Raw genomic sequence first — 21,855 nt, forward strand, 5'->3', positions numbered from 1 at the left:
ATTCAGCCTACTCCACGACCACAGAGCACCCCATGTGGCTTTCCATCCTGTTCTGTTTAGAGAGCTTCAGGACCCCTTATACCCACCTCTTCCTGTCTTTTTTTTAACAGCAGTCTCACTGATTACATTGACTAGAATCACAAACACAGGAAGAAATGACTTTTTACTAAACATTAGGACACATTCAACCAATTAACCAACCTCTTACCTGTTTTTCAAGTGATTGGAAAGTCATTGTTCAAACATTAGTCCATAACACAGTTAACCTTGAACGTAAATTTCATCGAGTAGAACAACACTGCTTTCTTAAGGAAATGCTCCCTTTAGGTCACGTATCCCCCCCCAAATGTCAGTCTCACTGTTCTGTGCAAACCTTCACTCTGAGCTCCAGGAGTTGCCTCCAGTAACTTTCACCTCAGAAAGCTAGACAGGCAAGAGGTGGCACAGTTTTAAAATCATGATAACTCAAAGCAAGTCAGCTAACTTTCATACAAACACACAGTGTAAAAGCCAATAATCATAAGGGACGAAGAACATACACGTAGACAAAGCAGAGATTGACACTGTTCACGAAGACGAAACCGGCTTAATGGAGGCAGATTCTCTGCACATCTGAGTTCTCTGTAAGAGGATGCAATGGATTTGGGGTGAGATGCTGGAGACAACTCCCTGAACAGGTGTCATCAATGGCAAGTTAAGAGACCCAGCTGCTCAGGGTAACAGCGATGCATCCACCCTTTCCCCCGGATTCTTGCGATTCGGATTTCAGCTTCAGCACCTGGAGTTTGGTCCATTCTGTTAGCCAGGCTCCTGGTTTCCATCCATTCTTCTGAGACCTGGGAACATATGGCTTGGTCCCCAAAGCATTCCTAGGAACCTCTTTCCATGTTTTCTATGGTTAGTGCTGTTCGATGCTTTTAGCAAGAGCTGTTAAGTTACAATATCCACCAAAATGGCCAGGAGAGCTCAACAAGGGCTCCAGAAAGCACACGATTTTATAGGACAGCCCAACAAGATTCTGATGCAGGTCTTTCAGCCCTCCCCCTCCACAAATGCGAGTCCAAATTGCTCAGCTGATATTCCAGAACCAGGTTTTCCATGAACTGCCTTGTTCCAACTCCTCCCTTCCCCTCCCAAAACAGCTCTTCATCCCAGCTGTTGAAGTCTGGGTTTAACTGAGCACTTTCCCTTTGCCAACCAGGATGTTAAGCACTTTGATTACCTGATCTAGCCACCGCAACAATCCTCTGAAGCAGGTACTATTTCCCTTTGTAATGAAGAATAGAGTGAAGCTGGGAGGTCAAGTCACTTGTTCAGCGTCCTTAGCAAACCAGTGGGTCATGCAGGTGCAAACCCAGGTCTGTGGTCAGAATTCCAATTTCATCAATGTCCCCGAGTTGTTTTCCTCATGATGCTAAAATTCCTGTCCTTCACCATGCCCCCTCTTTGTGACTTGGAGAAAGTCTGTAGGTTTATCCCAAAGTCAGGAATCTGGTCCAGGTCCCCCCATCTCTGGGGTTCTAAGACACTGAAGGAGCACAGGACATTTCCACACCTAAAAACCCTTCAAGGGCTAAATTCAACACACCCCACCTCTGTTCAAGGAACATAAGAGACACCAGGCCTGTCTTTGTACAGCCCAGGGAAGCCTACCAGAGGAGACAGACCCATTACCATCATACCACCAGGGGGCTGTTGGTAGAGCTTCAGCAGCGAGACACCTACTGAGGCAGGAGCAGGGAACAGGACTCAAGCAACAGGGAGGGATAGAGAAGTCAACACCAAGGGTGTTCATTAATGTGTAGACATGATGCCTATTCAAATAATGACAATACATTGGACGAGTCCAGGGTGCCCTGCATGCATTATGCCATTAACCCCCACAGCAACCCTACGACCAGGGCCATCATCGTCCCCCTTTGGCAGATGGTTTCAGACAAAGGATTCAGGGATTCCGATCACGCAGCCAGCATGAGGGGCAGCTCAGAATCCACCTCAGGCAGCGTAATTCAAGAGCACTGGTCTTGAACTATCAGCATAAAGCAGACATGGGAGACTCCAGGGAGATTAGGAAACTGCCCATAGCTCTGAGGCTCTGAACAGAGGAGACCTACAAGGACAGTTTTCAGGGGGCGTGGGGCACAAGCTGGAAGTTAGGGCTTGTCTAGGTGGAGAACAGGGAGCCTAATTCTTGACCAGAATGAAGTCACAGGAGATCTTCCTTTTGTGACCTTGTTCTGGTTGTCCCCTAATGAACCAACAAGGTGAAAAGGAACAGAGGCACAAAAAAAAAAAAAAAAACCCAAGAAGTCTCTTAGGAAACCTTCCCATAATCCAGAAACTAAACAACGGAGCATGGGTGGGTGGCTCAGTCGGTTAAGAATCAGACTTCCACTCAGGTCATGATCTCCCAGTTCGCAGGTTTGACCTCTGCGTGGGGCTCTGCACTGGTGGTATAGACTCTGCTTGGGATCCTCTCCTCTGCCCCACCTTCCCCACTTGCTCATGCTCTCAAACTTAAAAGAACATGGAGAGGTTAGAAGCTGAAAAACTGCTTTCTGCAGCCAATTGGATGTGGGGCCCCTAAGATGTGGTTGTGTTCTCAGTTTGGGAGCCTAGAACGCTGGTGGCCAACAACATGCACCCTGGAAGAGGAGTTCTGTGAGGGAAGAGAAGCTCCATCCCTACCAGGCAACTAGAGGGACTAGGATTATTAGGTGTGAAATGGAGACCCAGTCCCAGGAGACGGTTTCCCCTCTCATCCAGGTCTCTTATCCAGTCCCGCGTCATGCATGACATCTGTGCAGAGCACCCCAGCCTGCGAGGGGCTCTCCCTCCTTGGGTTCTGGGCCCAGGATATACATGGGGCTGTGCCTCTCCCCCTTAGTTCTTGCACCGGGTCACACTATGGCTCCATCAAGACTGGGGACACCAGTCCATGCCCCCAGTTGGGTATATTGTATCACACAGACTCCTTTGTCCTCCTAGTCAATCTAAGAAGAGACTCTCTGGTCTCACCAGAACAGAGGAGGGTAGAGATAGGGCAGAATATCCCCAACTTCTGCCCCAGATGCCAGGTTTGGCATGCTCTGTGTGCCTCTAAACAAGACCATAGTGCTTCCAGACTGCCCTTCCTAGGCTGTGCTTCCCCCGGGCACCGCTGCCCACGTGCTCCCCCCTACTTGCTACATCTGGCCAAGGAGAGGGAAGCCCTGGGTGTTCTCAATCTCTTCAAGCCTTTCTCCACCACTGTAATAGTTTGATGACCTACATTTCCTTGAGACCCTGATTGGTACAGCTGGGTTTTGTCCTCAACCTTCTCAAGGACTATTCAATACTTTCTAGGACATTTCTCTCACCTGAGCCTGGATGCAAGCATCTAATGAATGACCTTTCCTCAAATTGCATTTCCCTTCAGTGTCTCAGGAGGGGCTGGCACAGTGGGGGGTAAGGACACCATTTCCCCCGACATAGAAGACAGCCTACTCTAGTGTGGATAAAACCAAGGATTACCATCACATGAGTACCCAGAGATATTCACAAGTCTGAAGAATCAGCACAGGGTCTCTGGATGGGTGAAACCAACCCCACACCTCAGGAAGCACAGGAATGGAGACAAATCCCATAAGCCCTGCTGTTAGATGCATCTAGACTGTCCCCATGAAAAAAAATCCCAGATATTCTGTGGCAGGAGCCCCCTGTGTTGCCTTTGAGAACCGGTGGGGTCTGCTCTGGGCTGCTCAGGAAGCTGCTAGAACAGACGGTTGGGAGGAAGCCAAGAATCCTCACTGCTCCCCCTCCAGCTCCCAGGAATACATCTCCACTCGTGCAATCAAAGTGGGTCTCTTACAGAGCAAAAGCAGTTCCAAGGAAGCAGCAGGAGAGCCCAAGATGCCAGCAGTCTGTCCACGTGGGCTGGCGCTGCTTGGGACCCCATCATTCACGATGCCAGATTCAGCCCCGTTGCTGGTTTCAGTGAGAAAATTAATCTGACGTCATGCAAAGTCTTTCTGGGTAAGCTTCATGGCAGATTCGGAGCCAGGTCACATCACGATGTATGGATGCCCTACAATCCACCTGCTTCCTCCCCCCCCCCCCACACCAATCCCCTGGCACCTTTCACTTAACACCGGGTGGGGGGACAGCCTCGTATGGGGGCCACTGGAACTGGTCACTAAACATTTCCAGCTGCCCTGCCCTCTGCGGTTGGGGAGGTAGGGGCCACACCACTTTGGCCTGGGCATCAGGACTGCAAGGGAGGACTGGTGCAGGGAGTAGGTCCATCCATTTAAGACTCCTGGGAGCACTGTTTCCCTCTTCTGTGGTGACTGGCAGAGTGGGGGGTGGGGGGTGGGGGGTGGGGGGTGGGGGGTGGGGGGTGGGGGGGAAGGGGACGGACGCACACGCGCGCGCGCGCACACACACACACACACACACACACACACACACACACACGGAATATCCCATAACTAAGATCCGGGCTGAGGCAGGGAAGACATGGGAAGTCTTGAGTCAACAAAAATTCTTCTGCCGCTTTGGACAATTGGAGCTTAAAGTCAACAGAGTTCCTTGAAAATAGAGGTTATTTTCCACAGGCGACCCGGTGTGAGTTTCATACCCACTACAGAGGAATTCTCGGGGCAGCTGTTAAGACCCCATTTCCCCTTCAGGTTATATATACCCCAACGAACGCCTGGCTCAGGGCCACACAGAGGGTACAGCCGGCAAAGTCCAGTGTTGGTCACTGGAGCAGGACGATCACGGCTTTGCTCCCATTCAGATTAAGACCATCTCCAGTGTGCATTTGCTTTGGCTCATTCAGGGGGAGTCCATAGCTTGCCACTGTTTGCAGAATGCTTTCTCCCGGAGAGTGTGCAGCATGCTGGGCAGAAGGTGGTCCAGGTGTGGATGGACAGGAGGAAGGAGTGGGGATCCCTGCACCTTCTGGAACTCCAGTCCCCGACTGGAGGGACAAGCAATTCAAGTTACAGAGCAGGACCAGCAGCCAGCAGACCATCTTACTATCGACGTTTTGGAGCTGGAAGAGGAGGCCCACAGATGGGAAAAATTTTCACAACTGAGTAAACGTCGTGTGAAGCGGGTAGGCACAGAAATAGTCTTATAATGTGGTTATAACATCCTGGAGACACTAGAGAAAGTCTTCACAGCTTGACAAAATGCAGGATACTTCAGAAGTGCAGTTAGAGGGCAGGTAGAATAGAGACTTCTGAATTTCAGCAGAGACTTCTCTGAACCATTAGTCTCCATGTGCGATTATTACAGTAAGTTTCATTCAGGCCCACACAACTCCAAAGGAGTGGTTGTGGAAGTTGATGAAGGTATTTTTCACATCCTATTTCATTGCACATGAAATACGGATACACAGCCCAACATCCAACTACCCTGGGGGAAAATTCACCACCACTGTACTTTTCATTCTGATACCACAAAATTTAGAAGCCTTGTAATAGTTGTAAATACCTATGCACCCAACATTGGAGCACCTCAATACCTAAGTGAATATTAACAAAGAAGTTGACAGTAATACAGTGGGAGGGGAGGTTAACATCTCACATGAATGGATAGATCATTTGGGCAGAAAATCAAGGAGGAGACGGTCTTTGAACAGCACATTTAGACCAAAAATACTTAACAGATCTCTACAGAACATTCCGTCCCAAACCAGAAGACACCTTATCGAATGCACAATGAAAATTCTCTGGGATACATCCCATTCGGCCACAAAACAAGTCTCAATAACTTTAAGACAACTGAAATTATATCCAGCATCTTTTCCCATCACAAGGGCAGGAAACTAGAAATTACAAGAAAATTGGGGAAAAAAACCACATGGAGGCTAAGCATGCTACTAAACCAATGGGAGAAATCAAATACAAGGAAATATGAAAAATATAGAACTGAAAACCACAGTCCAAAGATCTGATCCTGTGAGTGTTCTAGAAGAAGCACAGATGAGACAGGCCTATCTCAAAAATCTCGAGTTCAATGTTACACCTACAGAAGTGTGTGTGTGTGTGGGGGGGGGGGAGCACAAAGCTAGAAGGAAATAAAGCTCAGAGCAGAAATGATAGGACTAAAAATAGAAAAGATCAATGAAACCAAGAACTGGGTCTTTAAAAAGAAAAATGATAAAAATACAACCGCTCCTTAAAGGGGACCCAAGTAAGATCATAAAAGAACAGACCACAGAAATATAAAGGAGAAATTATGACAATTTATACAACAACCTGGAAAAGCTAGAAGAAATGGAGAAATTCCTAGCAACAGATCTTCCAAAACTGAATCAGGAAGAAACAGGAAATCTGAACAGACCAATTGCAAATAACAAAGTTGAACCAGTATTTAAAACCTCCCAAGCAAATGTCCAGGACCAGATGGATTCACAAATGAATTCTCCCAGATATTAAAAGCCAATGGCTATTCCGAGTAGTTGAACAGGAAAGCATGCTTCCATATACATTCTAGGAGGCCAGGATTGCCCTGATACCAAAACCAAGAATACTACATAACAAACCCACAGGTCAACATTCCTGATGAACATAGAAGCAAAAGTCCCCAAGAAAAGGTGAAATCAACTGCATCCAGCAATAGAGGAATCATTCGTCATGACCAAGTGGGTTTTACTCTAGAGATGCAAGGTCGATTCACTATTCGCAAATCAACACAATACCAATTAAAGCAAAGAATAAAAATCATGATCGACATATGCAGAAGCAGCATTGGACAAAATTCAACATCTGTTCATGATAAAAATTCTCAACATGAGTCTAGGGGGAACACAGCTCAACGTAATGTGACAAACCCACAGCTAATATGTTCAATGGAAAAGACAGGCTCCCCCTCCAAGATCAGGAAAAGGCCAATGATGTCCACTCTTCCCACTTTTATTCAACATGGTACTGGAAGTCCTAGCCATCACAACAATAAAAATGCATCCCAGTTGGTAAGTAGGTTAAAGAGTTATTCTCTGCAGAGAACAGGATACTATACAGAGAAAACTCTAAGAACTCCACCAGAAAACCAGTTGAATAGAAGAATTCAGTCAAGTTGACGGCTACAAAATACAGAAATCTGTTAGGTTTCTGTACAAAAATATAACAAATTAAGTCGATTTAATGGACTTAAATTAAGTTGGCCAGGAAGAATAGACTAGGAACAAGCATAACCACCATGGAGGTAAGTGACCAGTTCACCGAAAACTGTAAAACATTGAAGAAGTTGAGAAGGACACAAATGAAAAGATGTTCCTTGCACATGGGCTGGAAGATTATTTAAGTGCCCATAATGCCTAAACTATCCCTTTCCAAATAAGGATAGGATTTTTCACAAATTAGGACACTAAAGTTTGGATGGAAACACAAAAGCTACCAAATAGCCAAAGTAATCTTAGGAAAAGTGAAGCTGGACTTCTCACAATCCCAGATTAAGATGTGCTACACAAAGCAGTTGTAATGAAAGCTGTATGGTGGGGGGACAAAAATAGATGCTTAGACCAATGGTACAGAGCAGAGAAACCAGGAGACCAGAATATCCAACGGGAAGACAACAGCCCCTTCAACAAATGGTGCTGGGAATACTGGACAGCTACACATGAAAAAATGAAGGTGGACCACCTCCTTATCCCCACGCAAGAACCACCTCAAGATGGAATGTATACTTAAATCCACCAGACTCCTAGGAAACAGGCAGGAAGTGCTCGGGCATGAGCCTAAGCAATGGTTTTCTAGACGTTTCTCCTCAGGCAAGAGAAATAAAAGGCAAATATAAACTGTTGAGACAACACCAAACAAAGAGCTTTTGCACAAAGGAAACCATTGACAAGACAACCTACTGAATGGGAGGAGAGATTTGCAGAGGATGTAGCTGGTGAAGGATTAATACCCAAACTATATGGAGAACTTCTACAACACCAAAAAAGTTATATATCTGTTAGAAGATTGGCAGAGAATATGGAGAGACATTTCTTTGAAGAGGCCATACAGATGGCCAGACACGTGAAAATGTACTCACCACCTCTGATCAGGGAAATGCACATTTAAACCATAATGAGATATCTCTTTATGCCCCCCCCCCAATGGCTAGAATCAAGACAATGAAGGGTCAGCAAGGATGCAGAGAAAAAGGAATCCTTGTGCATTTTTGGTAGGAAGGTAAGTTGGTTTAGCCACTGTGGAAGACAATATGCAGGTTCCTTTAGAAAATTAAGATACAATGCTAAATGATGTAGAATTCCACTACTGGGCATTCATTCAAAGAAGATAAAACACGAATTCAAAAGGATGCAACCCTAGGTTTACTGCAGCATTTACCATAGCCAAGATCTGGGAGAAAACCAAGTGTCCTTCCATAGATGAATGGATAAGATATGGTATAAACACAATGGAATATTACTCTGCTGTCAAACAAGAATGAGATTTGGCCATTTAGGACATTATGGATGGACCATGGATCACCCCTAGAGGGTAAATGTGCAGAGTGAAATAAGTTATTCTTTGACCCATTGCTTTCATGTATGTGGAATTTGATAAAGGACTTCCAGGGAAAACGGTGGAGGAGAACCATGGGATCACCTCAGCCCAGGCATACAAGGTAACACCCACAGGAGTGTAAGCACCCCAGAAAATGACCTCAAGAGTGGCAGAATGCACTCCACAACTAAATGTGGAGAAGAGGCCACATGGAGGAGGGTAGAAGGGGTGGAGAGGTGGTTGGGAACTGAAAGGACTCATGGGACCGTCCTTGGGAGGGATGCTGTTGGCACAGAGAGGTAGAGCCCCACACAGGGGATTGGTTTTTCCCATGCAGCCTCCCCAAACAGGTGGCTTTGATAGCGAGTGTGCAGAATTTCATGAGTTCTTACAGCCAGCAGGACTTAAAACCTGGAGTTTTTAAAAATCAGGGGTTCAGCTCTGGGAGAGCAGCTAAGTGAGGAGACAGAGTCCATGCCCTTGATGAGGCAGCACAACAGCCCTTGGAGAGTGAGAACAGAAGCAGTAGTGTGACAAGGACCTGAGGCACATGGGAAGGAGAGTTTAATGGTCTCTGAGCAGGTCCTGGAGGGATGGAAATCACTAGGGGTTTCTTCCAAGAACAGAGGAGTTGGCCAACATCTCGTGCCCCTGCCCCAGATTTACCACTGGGCCACCTGGAGTCACTACCTAACTGGCTGGCACCACCACCCTACCCCCACTCTGTGCATTCACCATCCCACCCCTCCAAGTTCAGGCACTGAGGGCCCCTCTCACAGGGTACAAACTTGCTACACCAACCTTCCCCCCCCCCCAACTGCTTTGGCAGATCTGGTCTCTGCAACAAGCTCTTGGCTGGAACCTTTAGAGGGTGGTGCCCCGGGCCCAGCAGGGCACAAGCATTTCACACAGGAGCCACAGGTCTCCATCAGAACTCCTCAGGAGAAGGGAAAGAACCACACCCCCCCCCCCCGATGGAGGCCCTGGCACTGGGCTAAGGGCAGACGACTGGTCTCACTGAAGGCTCCACACACGATCAGAGCTTCTCAGGGACCACCACCAGCCAAGCACCCTCATGGCTACCACATCTAAGGTAAATGCACCATCTGCTCAACTGGGGGTCGAGGCGTCCCCGGACCGGCAACTAATGCCAGAGACCAAACACTGCCCACAATAGGCAAAGACAGCTGTTGCAGAGGACTACAGAAATAAGGGGCCAAGGCGCACACAATGCATACAGGAGACACCCCTGAAGCACCAAGTTCTGGAGAACAGGAGACACAGCACTGGAGGGTGGTTCAGGACTACTTCAGAAGGCTGCCACCTTCACAAGTAGGAGACCTAGCTGGCAATGTTCCACAGAGTTAGACAAAAGGAATCAGGAGAGGAAGGCACTGCAAATGGTGGTGGGGGGGGGGGCAGTCACAGCAAGAGACCTAAGTGAAACGGATAGAATGTGCCTGCCAGAGGAATTAAGTTTTTTAAATAGGTTTATTTTTGAGAGAGAGAGAGCAGAGGAGGAGCAGAGAGAGGGAGACACAGAAGCTCAGGCAGGCTCCAGGCTCTAGAACGGTCAGCACAGAAGCACAGAGACCAACATGGAGAGATCAAACGCATGGATGAGATTACCTGAGCTGAAGTCAGACACTTAACCATGGCAGAGCCATAGAGGTGCACCTGCCTGCTAGAGAATTTAAAGTAATGATCATGACGATACTCGCTAGACTTTATGAAAGGCTCAGGACCTCAGTGAAACCCTCAAAGAAATAAAGAACCAATCAGATGAACACAATAAAGGATATTGAAAACACACTAGATGGACTAGATGAAGCAGAGGAACAAGTCAGATCTGGGGACAGGATAGTCAGAAGTGGAGCCAGAAAAAAATCAAACTGAAGGGAGAAAGAATTATGCAAAAGGATAGACTCAGGGAACTCAGCACCACCACACAGGATATTTGCACTATAGGGATCCCAGAAGGAGAAAAGGGAGAAAAATGTATTTGAAGAAATAGCCGAAAACTTCCCAAATCTGGGGAAGGAAGATCAGATCAGATCCAGGAGGCACACAGAACCCCCAACAAAATCAACTCAAGAAGGTCCACTCCAAGACCTGTAGTAATTAAGGTGGCAAAAAATAGTGGGAAGTTGAAATGCAGCAAAAGCAAGATGTTACCTACAAAGGAAACCCCATAAGGCCATAAGCAGACTTTCCAGCAGAAATTTTGTAGGCCTGAAGGAGTGACAGGATATATTCAAAGGGCCAAAAGGGAAAATCTGCAGCCGAGGACGCTCTATCCAGCAAGACTATCATTCAGAATAGAAGGAAAGATCGAGTCCTCCAGACAAACAGAAGTTAAAGGAATTCTTGGCCACTAATCCAGCCCTACAAGAAATACTACAGGGGACTTTAAGTGGAAAGGAAGCACCACAGGCAAGAGTAAGGAAAGTAGGAGGTGCAAAAGCAGTAGGAATTATTTCTGTAAAAAAAAAAGTCAGTCAAGGGACTCACAAAACGCAAGACCATAGAGCAGGACGCTGTACCTAAAACATGGGGAGTCGTCATGAATGGGCTCAAACTTAAGCAGCCATCAACTTCATACAGGTGGCAATATGAAGGGGTTACGTACAAACCTAATGGTAGCCATGAATCAAAACCCACTAATACATATGCAAAAATAAAGAGGAATGCACATTGGTCACCAAAGACAGTAAAGAGAACAAGACAGAAAAACTATGAAAACCACCTATCAAATAAGATGGCAATAAACAGCTCTATCAATAATTACTTTGAAAGTAGTAAATGGACTACATGGCTCTTATTGGAAGACCTAGGGTGACAGCGTGGACCAAAACGACCCATCCGTATGCTGCTTACAAGACTCATTTTAGACCTAAAGACACCTGCAGACTGAAAATGAGTTGGGAGAATGATCATGGGAACAGACATCAAAAGAAAAGTCAGGGTAGTAATACTTACATCAGACAAGATAGACCTTAACAGACTGTAGTGAGACAAAGGACATGAGAGAATCATCAAGGGGACAATCAAGACACGATTGAGATATTTATGCACCCAAGTCCTTAAAGCAGTTAAAGTAATAGGTAGTAACAGGATAATAGCAAGGGGCTTTAACACCCCCTCGCATCAGTGGGCAGATCCATCCAAACAGAAAAGCAACAAGGAAACCATGACTTGGAAGGACACCTTAGACCAGATATATTCAGAACCTTTCATCCTAAAACACCTTTTCAGGTGCCCATGGAACATTCTCTAGATCACATAGATTAGGCCACAAAACAAGCCTCAGCAAGTTCAAGATCAAAGCCATAACAAGCATCTTTTCTGACAACACTCTGAACCAGAAGTCAACCACAAGAAAAAAAAAATCTGGAAAACCACAAATGCCTGGAGGTTAAGGAACATGCTACTAAACAATGGGTCAACCGAGAAATCAAAGAGGAAATCAAATACTAGAGATGAGTGAAAATGAGAACGATGGTCCACCTCTGGGTTGCGGTAGAAGAACCATATTAGGAGGGAAATTTCTAGCAATACAGGCCAACTCCAGATGAAAAATCCTAAACAACCAAGTTTTATGTAAAGGAACTAGAAAGAACCAAAAAAAGTCAAAACCAAAATATTAGAGCAGTAAAAGGATATAGAAAAAACACACAAATAGATCAATGAAACCAGAAGCTAGTTCTTTGAAAGATCGACAAGACAAACTTCTAGCAAAACTCCTCAAAAAGGAGAGGACTCCAACAAAACCAGAAAAGATACAGGAGAAATAACCTTCACCACCACAGACATTCAAAGGATTAGAATACTACGAAACATAAACCAAACTGGACAACCTAGAAAAAAAAATGAATTCCGAGACCCCTATAACCCCTCAAAATTGAATCAGGAACAATTTGAACAGACCAACTGCTAGCAATGAAATTGAATCAGTAATTGAAAAACTCCCCAAAATCAGAAGTCCAGGGCCAGATGCCTTCCTAAGAAAGTTTTAACAAATATCTCCATCTATTCCAGAAAGACAAAGGAGAGCTTCCAAATTCACTTTAAGAGGCCTGCATTACCCAGATACCAAAACCAGATAAAGAGATGAAAAAGAAATGCAGGCAGCTACCTCTGATGAATACGGATGCAAAAATCCCCACACATTAAACCAAATCCAACACTACTTTAAGAAGTATTCACGGGGCGCCTGGGTGGCTTGGTTGGTTAAGCGTCCGACTTCGGCTCAGGTCATGATCTCACGGTCCGTGAGTTCAAGCCCCGCATCGGGCTCTGTGCTGACAGCTCAGAGCCTGGAGCCTGTTTCAGATTCTGTGTCTCCCTCTCTGCTCCTCCCCTGTTCATGCTCTGTCTCAAAAATAAACGTTAAAAAAAAATTTAAGAAAAAAAAAGTATTCACGATAACATGGGTTTTATTCTGGGAATGCAAGGGTGGTTCAATATTCACAAGATCGATGTGACAGATCACATCAGTAAGGATTAAAAATCACGATTGTTTCAGTAAAGTAGGAGGGGGAATGCACCTCAGCGTAAAAAAAAAAAAGTCCTTAAATACCCACAGCTACAGTCATACTCAATGGTGAAAAACTAAGCTTCCCCCCCTAAGATCAGGACCAAGAAAAGAATGTGCATCGTTACCACTGTTGAGCACAGTGCTGGAAGTCCTAGCCATAGCAACCAGACAAGAAGCATCCAGGTTAGAAGTAGGTAAAAATTCTATTTGTAGATGACAGGATATATGTCAAAATCCCTAAAGACTACCAAAAAAACCTAGTAAAACTCATAGATGAATCCAGTAAGATCACAGGATACAAAAATCCACGTAGAGAAATCTGTTCATTCCTATATGCCCATAATGAAGCAACAGGAAATTAAGACAATCCCAGGGGTCTCTGGGTGGCTCAATTGGTTGAACATCCAAATTTGGCTCAGGTCATGATCTCATGGTTTGTGGGTTTGAGCCCAATATTGGGCTCCAAGTTGACAACTTGGTGCCTGCTTGGGATTCTCTTTCTGCTCCCCTCCACCCCCCTCAAAATAAGTTAAAAACATTAAAAGCCTTTAAGAAAATCCCGTTTACAGTTGGTTGTACCAGAACTAATAAGACACCCAGGAATAAGTTAATAGAAGTGAAAGACCTATACTGTGAAACCCATACAACACTGATGGGAGAAACTGAAGACACTAAGTGGAAAGTCATTCTATGACTAGAGATTAGGAAAATATTAAGGTATCTTTATTACTCAATGCAGTTTACAGATTTAATGCAATCCTCAAATACCAAGGATTTTTCAAAGGACTTGAATGACCCTAGAATTTGTATGGAACCCCAAGACCCCAAATATCCAAAGCAATCTCGAAAAGGAGCAGAGCTGGAGGGATCACACTCCAGACAGCAAGTTCTACCACAAAACTATGCTTATCAAGACAGTTGGTTACCGACACAAAAAGGACCATGTAGATCAACAGAACAGAGAAAGAAAACCCAGAAATACACAATTATACGGTCATTTAATCTCGGGCACCAGAGGAAAGAATACGTAATAGGAAAATGTCTCTTCAACAAATGGCATTGGAAAACAACTACAAGCAAAAGAATGAAACCGGGCCCTGCCTTACACTATACGCAAAAATAATCTCAAAACGGATTCAAGACCTAAATGTGAGACCTGAAACCATAAAAATCCTGTGAGAGCACACAGGAAGTCATTTCCCTGACATTGACCGTAGCAACACTTTTCTAGGCGGTCTCCCGAGGCAAGGGAAATAAAAGCAAAAGTAAGCGGTTGGAAATACATCTTCTGCCCGGTGAAGGAAGCAATCGACGAAACTGAAAGACCAGCTAAAGAACGTAAGAGAACGTCTGCACAGGACGTATCTGATAAAGGGTTAGTATGTGAAGTACGTGAAGAGCTACGACCCCATGATACAGATAGTCCAGTGAGAACTGGGCAGAAGTGAGCAGACATTTCTCCAAAGAGGACGTTCAGATGGGCAATAGACACATGAAAAGATACTGAACGTCACTTGTCAGGGAAATGCAAACCAGAACCACAAGGAGATCCCCTCTCACACCTCTCAATGGCAAAAGTCACTGCATCAGGGCTAGAACTGCACACTGGACGCTAACAACGCTGTGTCAACCCTTCATGAAAAGGGGAACTTAGCCTCCTGTTCAGCTGATCAACTGCTCACCCTGCATAAGGCCTGGGGGCATCCTGGCGGGGGGAACCCCAGCACACCCCTGTTCCTTCCTCCTGGGGCCACTCTGAAGACCCAGGGAGAGAAGACGGGACCTTCCTGCCCTGTGAGCACAGCCGCCCAGCCTCCCCAGCCACAGGTGGTTCCAAACCCGGTTCAGGGCCAAGGGGAGGGTGAAAATGGGCCTCCTCCTTTCCTATGCCCTACCTGGCAGGGCTGTTGGAGGTCTGAGGGCTGGAGAAAAAGCCAGCTGATTTGAGGACAAAGATTTCAAGGTCACCATTTCTGCTGTGTCCCCTACAGAGTTTGGGGAGCTGAGCCCCAGCCACCATACGGTTTGATCCAAAGTCATTCTGGGTATAGGGCCCAGGCGATTCAGGAACCCCCAGTATTCCCATAAGACACAGGCTGGTGCACGTCATCTCCCAGGACCCCACCCTAGATGCCTGAGGGCTTTGGATTTGACCCTGAGCACCTGACTCCGGAAAGACGACACCAAAGCAGAGTCCAGGGGAGGACTGAATGTTCTGGAAATCTGCTCCTGCCACGTGAGGGGCAGTCCACTCTCACTGGTCTCTCCCAAAGAAAGAAATGCATAGGTTCACACCAATCTGCTTCTCTGGTCTCCCCTGAACCTCGTCCTGCTGCCCCTTGTGCTGACAGGTGATGAACGGGGTGGGGTGGGGTCCTCTGATGGGTCATGTGGGGAGAGGAAAGTATCTTTCAGACCCAGACTCCACCTCACTGAAGGGACTAGTTTGTACGGGCACAAAGCCCCTCCCCTCTGCAGACTCAGAACCTGGCAAACAGCCTCAGCTAGGGTCAGAGGACACACTGGAGAGTGCTAAGAGGTCAGAGGCAAGGCTCCAACCCTGGGGGACGTCTGCATCAGGTGGGGCCCAGAAAGTAACAGAACTGGGAAAGTCAGGCCAAATCGGGCACCACCCCTACCCGCTGGGAAGCTGGGCCAGACAGGTACAGCAGCCACCCGGACTCCTCCTGGTCTGCCCCCAGATCACTAGAACCCCCCAAGATGAAGTCCCTCAACAGACACTTCTGCACAACAGCCAGCCATCAGACACTGTGCTGAGAACCTCATCTGCTCAGCCCTGGGGATGCCCGAGAGACCACTGTGGACACTGAGCCTCGTTTACACAGCAGGGATGCATCCTGGGAGGATGCACAGATCAGAGGGGCTCGTGAAGGCATCCCTGAGACACAGCCAGGGCACCTAGTGTCCTGTGCCAACGTGGCTGGCCCACCGGGGACCAGGGAACCAGTTAGGCTTTATTTCTGGGGGCATCTGCACCTGAGTTGGCCAACTGAGACACAGGCTTCCCCAGGCTCAGGACCTGGAGACAAGTATGTACAGGAAGGAAAGCACCCCTGCCTGGCTGTAGAGCTGGGACTGGAGTCTCGTCCTGCTCTCAGGGCTCCTGGCATTCAGGCCTGGAACCTGCACCCTGGGCCCCACTGGCTCTCCAGCCCAGTCTCAGCAGCTGGCAGAGCCTGGGACCCCTGGCCTCCGGGACCATGTGAGCAAGCACATCATCAGCTTCCGTGACAGACATGAGCATACACCCCATGGTCCCGGGACTGTGAGACATCCTGAGTAACAGCCCTGCAGTGTGCCACGCACAGGCGCCCCCCCCCCCACCCCCCAGAACACGCAGGGGCACAGTTTCCCAGCCTCACATACAGGCACTCTTGCCAACAGATACGAAGGCTGGAGAGGGGGGAGCCTCAAGCTCCAAACAAGCTCCCAGGACCCAGTTTTTGCCTCTTTGATTCGGTCCAGACGCTGTGCCCACCCTCTAGCAGGGCCAGGATCGTCAGCATCTGATCGTACAAACATCCCCCAGCACCTGGGTACTAGACCTTGCCCAGTTAAGGGAGGAGGTGGGGATCTTGGATTCAGAGAAGCTGTCTCCCCTGAGCTACAAACCCTGACAGAGACAAGGAGCCCTCAGAGCACGAGGTCCCCTTGAGTTACACGCCCATCATCACTGCTGTGGGGTTACTTGGACAGCGGTAGGGGGCAGAGAAAGAGCCCTCCGCTTTCCCCACAGGAGTCCATCAGCAGGAGGCAGGGGGCACCCCAGAGACCCAGTCAGAACAGGGAGCAGCCACCTGGCGAAGGACCCCTCTCACCACCGGCCGCTGAGGGATGGGGGGGCAGATAGGTGACATCTGTAACCCCTCAGAGAGGGGATCCCACCTGGTGCAGGTAGATCAGAGACCAGGGGGCCCCGGACCCTAGCACTAGCCCAGCCCCCACCCAACATGGCCAGCCTCCCCGAGGAACACTAGCTTACTGGGGCCCACAGATTGGGCTTTATCAAGGGGACCTCACATGGTCCTGTAGCCTGGCACCAGACAGGCCAGCCCACCGGCTTTGACGTCCACAAAACCCAGTCCCACATATCCAGGGTCTGCCCCCGCCCCCCCCCCCCACAGGCCTGGGGCTGGAGTCACCCCAACCCCACCCACACGGGTTGTATCGTGGGAGCCCCACTTGGGAGGCCACGATGCCACACAAGGCTTCAGTAGACACTCATCCCTGCAGTCCTGCTCGACTTGCTCAGACACCCTCCCCACCAGCACCCCAGATGGGCCATGGGGCCCTCACTTGCTCTCGACACAGGAGGAACAGGCTGTCTTGAGCTGGGCAGGGGACATTTTACAATCAGAAAGTACTTTCCCCTGGGGGGTCCGGCCAGGGGCCAGGTCAGGACCCCAAGGGGTACACCGGCAGGTGACCTCCCCCAACACACCCTAAGAGTAAAGTGAAGGCCTATCCTGCTGTTCCCAGTCCCCAGGCTGTTAGGAACTAGGTGCCTAGGATGTAGGGGTCACTTCTACAGACATCAACAGCAAAATAAATGCCAGAGAAGTACTTTAGAGCCACTGGAGTCAGGACGGGGTGGGGGTGGGGGTGGGGGTGGGGGTGGGGGGTTGTTCCTTGGGTTCATGGGATTCTAGGCTCCACAAAGGACGGTTCCCTGTAGGGAGTCCACACAAACCCCCTTTGACACAGAAGATGGCATTCTGTCACTGCACTCTAGAGCAGCCCCCAAACCCACCCTCATCCCAAGTACACGATGTGTCCAGACAACCCACAGCCCCACCCTGACCCCATCCCTGCCCTCCCCAGCACACAGCCACCAGCCACCACATCCCCACCACCCTGATCACACCCCATATGACCTCCAGTGGCCGGTGTCCCCCCCCAACACCACCCTGTCCCCCCTACCTCTACTACCTCGGCAAGGCTTTGTCCCTTCCTCCCTGTGGCTCCTCCCCCAGGGGGCACATTCTGTCACCCGGAAAACAGCACAGGCTACCAGTTACAACACATTACCTCCCTCAGAGTCCGGGGGATCCTGGCTCACCCCAACGTCTCACGAAGGCCATGTCTGCTGGGCTGTGCGCCTTCCTGCCAGCTCTGGGTCTGTGTCCAGGCCGGCCGTGATCACCGGCCGAATTACGGCTCTTCACAGGGGCAGGGATGAAGTCCCTGTGCCAGCCAGCAGCCCATCTTCTCCCCCAGACCCCAACCGCATTCCCGCTCCCGTCTGCATCAGACCCCACCCCCACCCACAACAGCAGGCCAGGTCCCCAAGTCTCCCTCCTGCTTGGGCTTCCCAGCTTTTGCCTCCTCTGCGACCAGCTGGAGAATTCAGGATCCGCTCCGGGGTGAAGGTCCTCACCATGATTACCTTGGCCCTTTAACCCTGACTACCACAGGTCCCAGGTTCCAGGGATTACTGGCTGGCCCTCCTAATAGTCCCATCACCGTCCCCGCCCAGGCCTGAGGAGCCCACGGGGTCAGAACGAAGCAGGTGCACCTGGGCCTCGGTACCCAGCTCCGGGGCAGGACCAGGTGCGCTGGACCAGGATGGGCTTCGGGCCCGTGCCCTGCAGCTCTGCAGGTGCCCCCCGCCCCACCAGCTTTGGGGGCCCAGGGGACCCCGGACGTAGTGAAACACGGGCCGCTCCTCCATTACCCTGCTGCTTTCCGGGCCTGAGCCCTAGGCCAGCCCCTCACTGCTCCGTAAACTCCCCCCTCATGGCCCCAAAGTTCCGGGAATAGAGCAAACACCTCCCCGCTCTCAAGGCGCTGGTGTTCTAGGACCGAGCACGTTTCTCTCCCCCCCCCAAGGGGCCACAACGCCACAATTTTAGGTTTTAAAACTGTAGAAGACGTTCTTCCCTGCAGCTGCGGGCAGGGGGCCTGAGGGCGGTCCACCCACCAGCCCACTAAGCCCGCTTCTCCAGGGAGAAGGGACACGGACACACGGACAGGGGGCAGGGGACACACCATCTATGGAAGTACAGGCTGAGAAGGGATTCGGCAAAGGAAACGGGGGGCATGAGGGGTCCTGAAGGGCATCAGCTAACGAGGCGGCAGGTGGAGTTAGCCACGTGGAAACGTGGGCGGCGGAGGCGGGTCTCCATTCCCCACGTGGAAGACGGTGCTGGAAATCACACCTGGTTAGTGTTACATGAACCCGCGTCAGCTGCCTGGAACCCAGGTCACGGGGGCTCCCGCACGGGCACTTGCTCCGCCAGCCCGGGAGCACTCTCCACGGGCACGGGTCCCCACGTCCTACCCCCCACAGCTGGGTAGAACCACAGCCACCTGAGGCAGAGGGGCACAGTACTGAACACCCCCCCATCCCCGACCCCAATCACTCGAGGATTTAGGTCCCGCCGTGAAGGGACTCTGCACGTGCAGGTAGTTACTACTTAACGGATCTGAACCCCTCGGGAGGACCCAGGTGGGGGCCATGGAGAGCCGTGAGTGGGTCCTGGGGGGTGCTTTCCAGAAGGGAGATACTCAAGCACTAGGCTGGTCATGGTGGCACAGCTCCGTATCCTCGAAGACCGAGTTTTTACTTCCATGGAGAACTCGGAGACTTCGTGTTTGGTAAAAAGGAGGGAGATTGAGGCAGAAGGGAAAGTCAGATGGAGCTCACCTCCCACCACCTGCTTCGAAGGCAGCCACGAGCCAGGCAGGGAGGGGGCGTCTGGACACAGAGGGGTCCCAGGCTGACAGCCAGCAAAGGGGACAGGGCTCCATTCTGCAGCTCAAGACCGCAGCTCGACCGACCCCGTGCACCTGGTTCACCCTCGGAGCCCCAGGTCGGGAGGCAGCCAGGGGCCAACTCCTCACACCACCCCCCCCACCCCAGGACCTGCCGTGCAGAGGACAGCCACATACCGACTGAGATTCTGAACCTCAGAACTAGTGACAGTAGGGCTGTTAGAGCCACCAAGCTTGTGGATAGCCATTAGTCAGGCCAGAACTGTGGGGAGTTGGGACAACTGCCCTCCGTTTTCCAGATGGAGCTCCAGGCACAGGAAAGTCAGGACTCGTCTGGTCCACACAGCAAGCATGGTTTACAGACAAGCTGTGAACCCACGCCGTCTGGCTTCCCAGCCCCCCACCCCCTCTGTGCCACGCCCACACCAAAGACAACATTCCCTACCCCGTGTGGGGGCCTTCGGGGGACCCCCAGTTCGTGTTCACATAACCTGCTGCAGGGAGTCCTCATGACACCCACTTTCCAGATAGTTGAGGCACAGACCATTCGAGAAACCTTCCCGGAGCCCCACAGAAGGCGGCCAGGAGCCCCACACGGATCCATCAGACACCAAAGCCCTCACCCGCTGCAGAACTGGGGGTCTGCTTCTCCCTCAGGAGCGCTCTCCGGGTGCAGAACAGCCTTTGCGCATCAGGCAGGCAGCCTTGGGGCCCCAGCCCAGCCTGACCCCGAGCTCGCGGAACTGCGGTGATGTGAGGGAGACACCTGCGTCCTCCTTAAGTACCTGCCCGGGGCGGTCCGCCCTGCACGCGTCAGACACCCACGCACGCCAGCAGGTACACATTGTCGTCGGCCCCATTTCACAGGTGGGAACACGGAGGAAAACTCGGGCCACGAGCCCCGAGTCGCGCGGTGGCTGGCGGGTGCCTGAGGCAGGCCTGGAGCCCACCCGCTCAGAGAGTCACTCAGTGCCCCCCGGCTCTCCCTCTGCCGGGTGGGGTCCAGGTGACAAGAGGCAGGAGCAGAGACGCCATCTGGGGAGCAGGGTCTCAGGTGTCTTGCCCCCAGTCACCTCCCAGGGGAGACAGAGGAATTCTGCCCCCAGAAGCCACCGGGGGACCATGAAACACAGGCCCCCAACCCGTACACGCCGGCAGGGGAATGGGGATTCACGACGCGTCTGGAGAGCGTCCCCCAGACACAAAGCTACCCAGACACCCGGGAGACTTACAGCAGAGAGAGGAGAACGAAACCCTGTCCGGGTCTCTTCCCCCATGGACACCCTCTCATCCCCTTACCTGCCTGGGCTTCCTCCTCCCTCCCTCCTCTGGGCCCCCACACAGGAGCGTCCTCACAGCCATGCTGAAGTCCCCCCCATTTGTCCCTGCAGCCACCAGCCAGGACAGGCAGCCCGGGTCAAGTCCAGCCCCTCCCCAAAAGCACACTTACAAACCTTAGAGCAGCAAGGTCGTATAAGCCTTTCTACACCCCGGGGCGGGGGGGGGGGGGGCAGCGGCCTGTCCCGCGGAAACCACCACTTTCCCTCGAGGAGCAGGCATTAGCCCCCCGAGGGCCGACCCGACACCCAGGCTCCGGGGCAGAGGCCGCTCCGTGTCTCCTCAGGCTGCTGTGACTGCCCCCACAAGCCGCGGGGTTTCAGAGGACGCCAACTCGTCACCTGACGGCTCAGGAAGTGGGAGAGAGTCTCAGGGCTGAAAACCAAACCTGCCTTCCTCCCGGAGCGTCAAGGGACAAGCCGTTTCCCCTCTTCTCTGGGTCTGGAGGCTCCTGGGCTCCCAGCTCCACGGACATGCGGCCTCCTCTCCCACCATCTCAACTCCTTGTGAGCCTCCGCCCCCGGCCTCCCTCTTATAAGGACGCTAGTGATTACACTGGACTCACCTGGGTGATCCAGAACTCTCCAGCCAGAGCACCTTAAACTAATCACACCTGTGAATCCCCTCCTGCCCCCCCCCCCCCCCCCAAGAGAGCACATTCACAGCCTCGGGGACCAGGGCGTGGGCATCTGGGCCGGAGACCCTGTTCTGAGACCACAGCCATGAACCTGGCAGCAAGGCTGGGAAGTCAGCCTT

At 50.8% G+C, this 21,855-nt stretch overlaps 1 long non-coding RNA gene across 24 annotated transcripts in view; it reads right to left on the minus strand.

The window, feature by feature from the left end:
- LOC123381121 overlaps nucleotides 1–21,594 on the minus strand; it is a 69,079-nt gene extending 47,485 nt beyond the window's left edge. For all 24 annotated transcript variants that reach the window (XR_006587685.1, XR_006587670.1, XR_006587692.1 and 21 more), the window contains exon 1: nucleotides 21,488–21,594. This is a non-coding gene — a long non-coding RNA (uncharacterized LOC123381121). The remainder of the gene's footprint in view (nucleotides 1–21,487) is intronic.
- Nucleotides 21,595–21,855: the final 261 nt, after the last annotated feature.

Source organism: Felis catus, chromosome D3 (assembly GCF_018350175.1).
Source record: "Felis catus isolate Fca126 chromosome D3, F.catus_Fca126_mat1.0, whole genome shotgun sequence".
NCBI lineage: Eukaryota > Metazoa > Chordata > Mammalia > Carnivora > Felidae > Felis > Felis catus.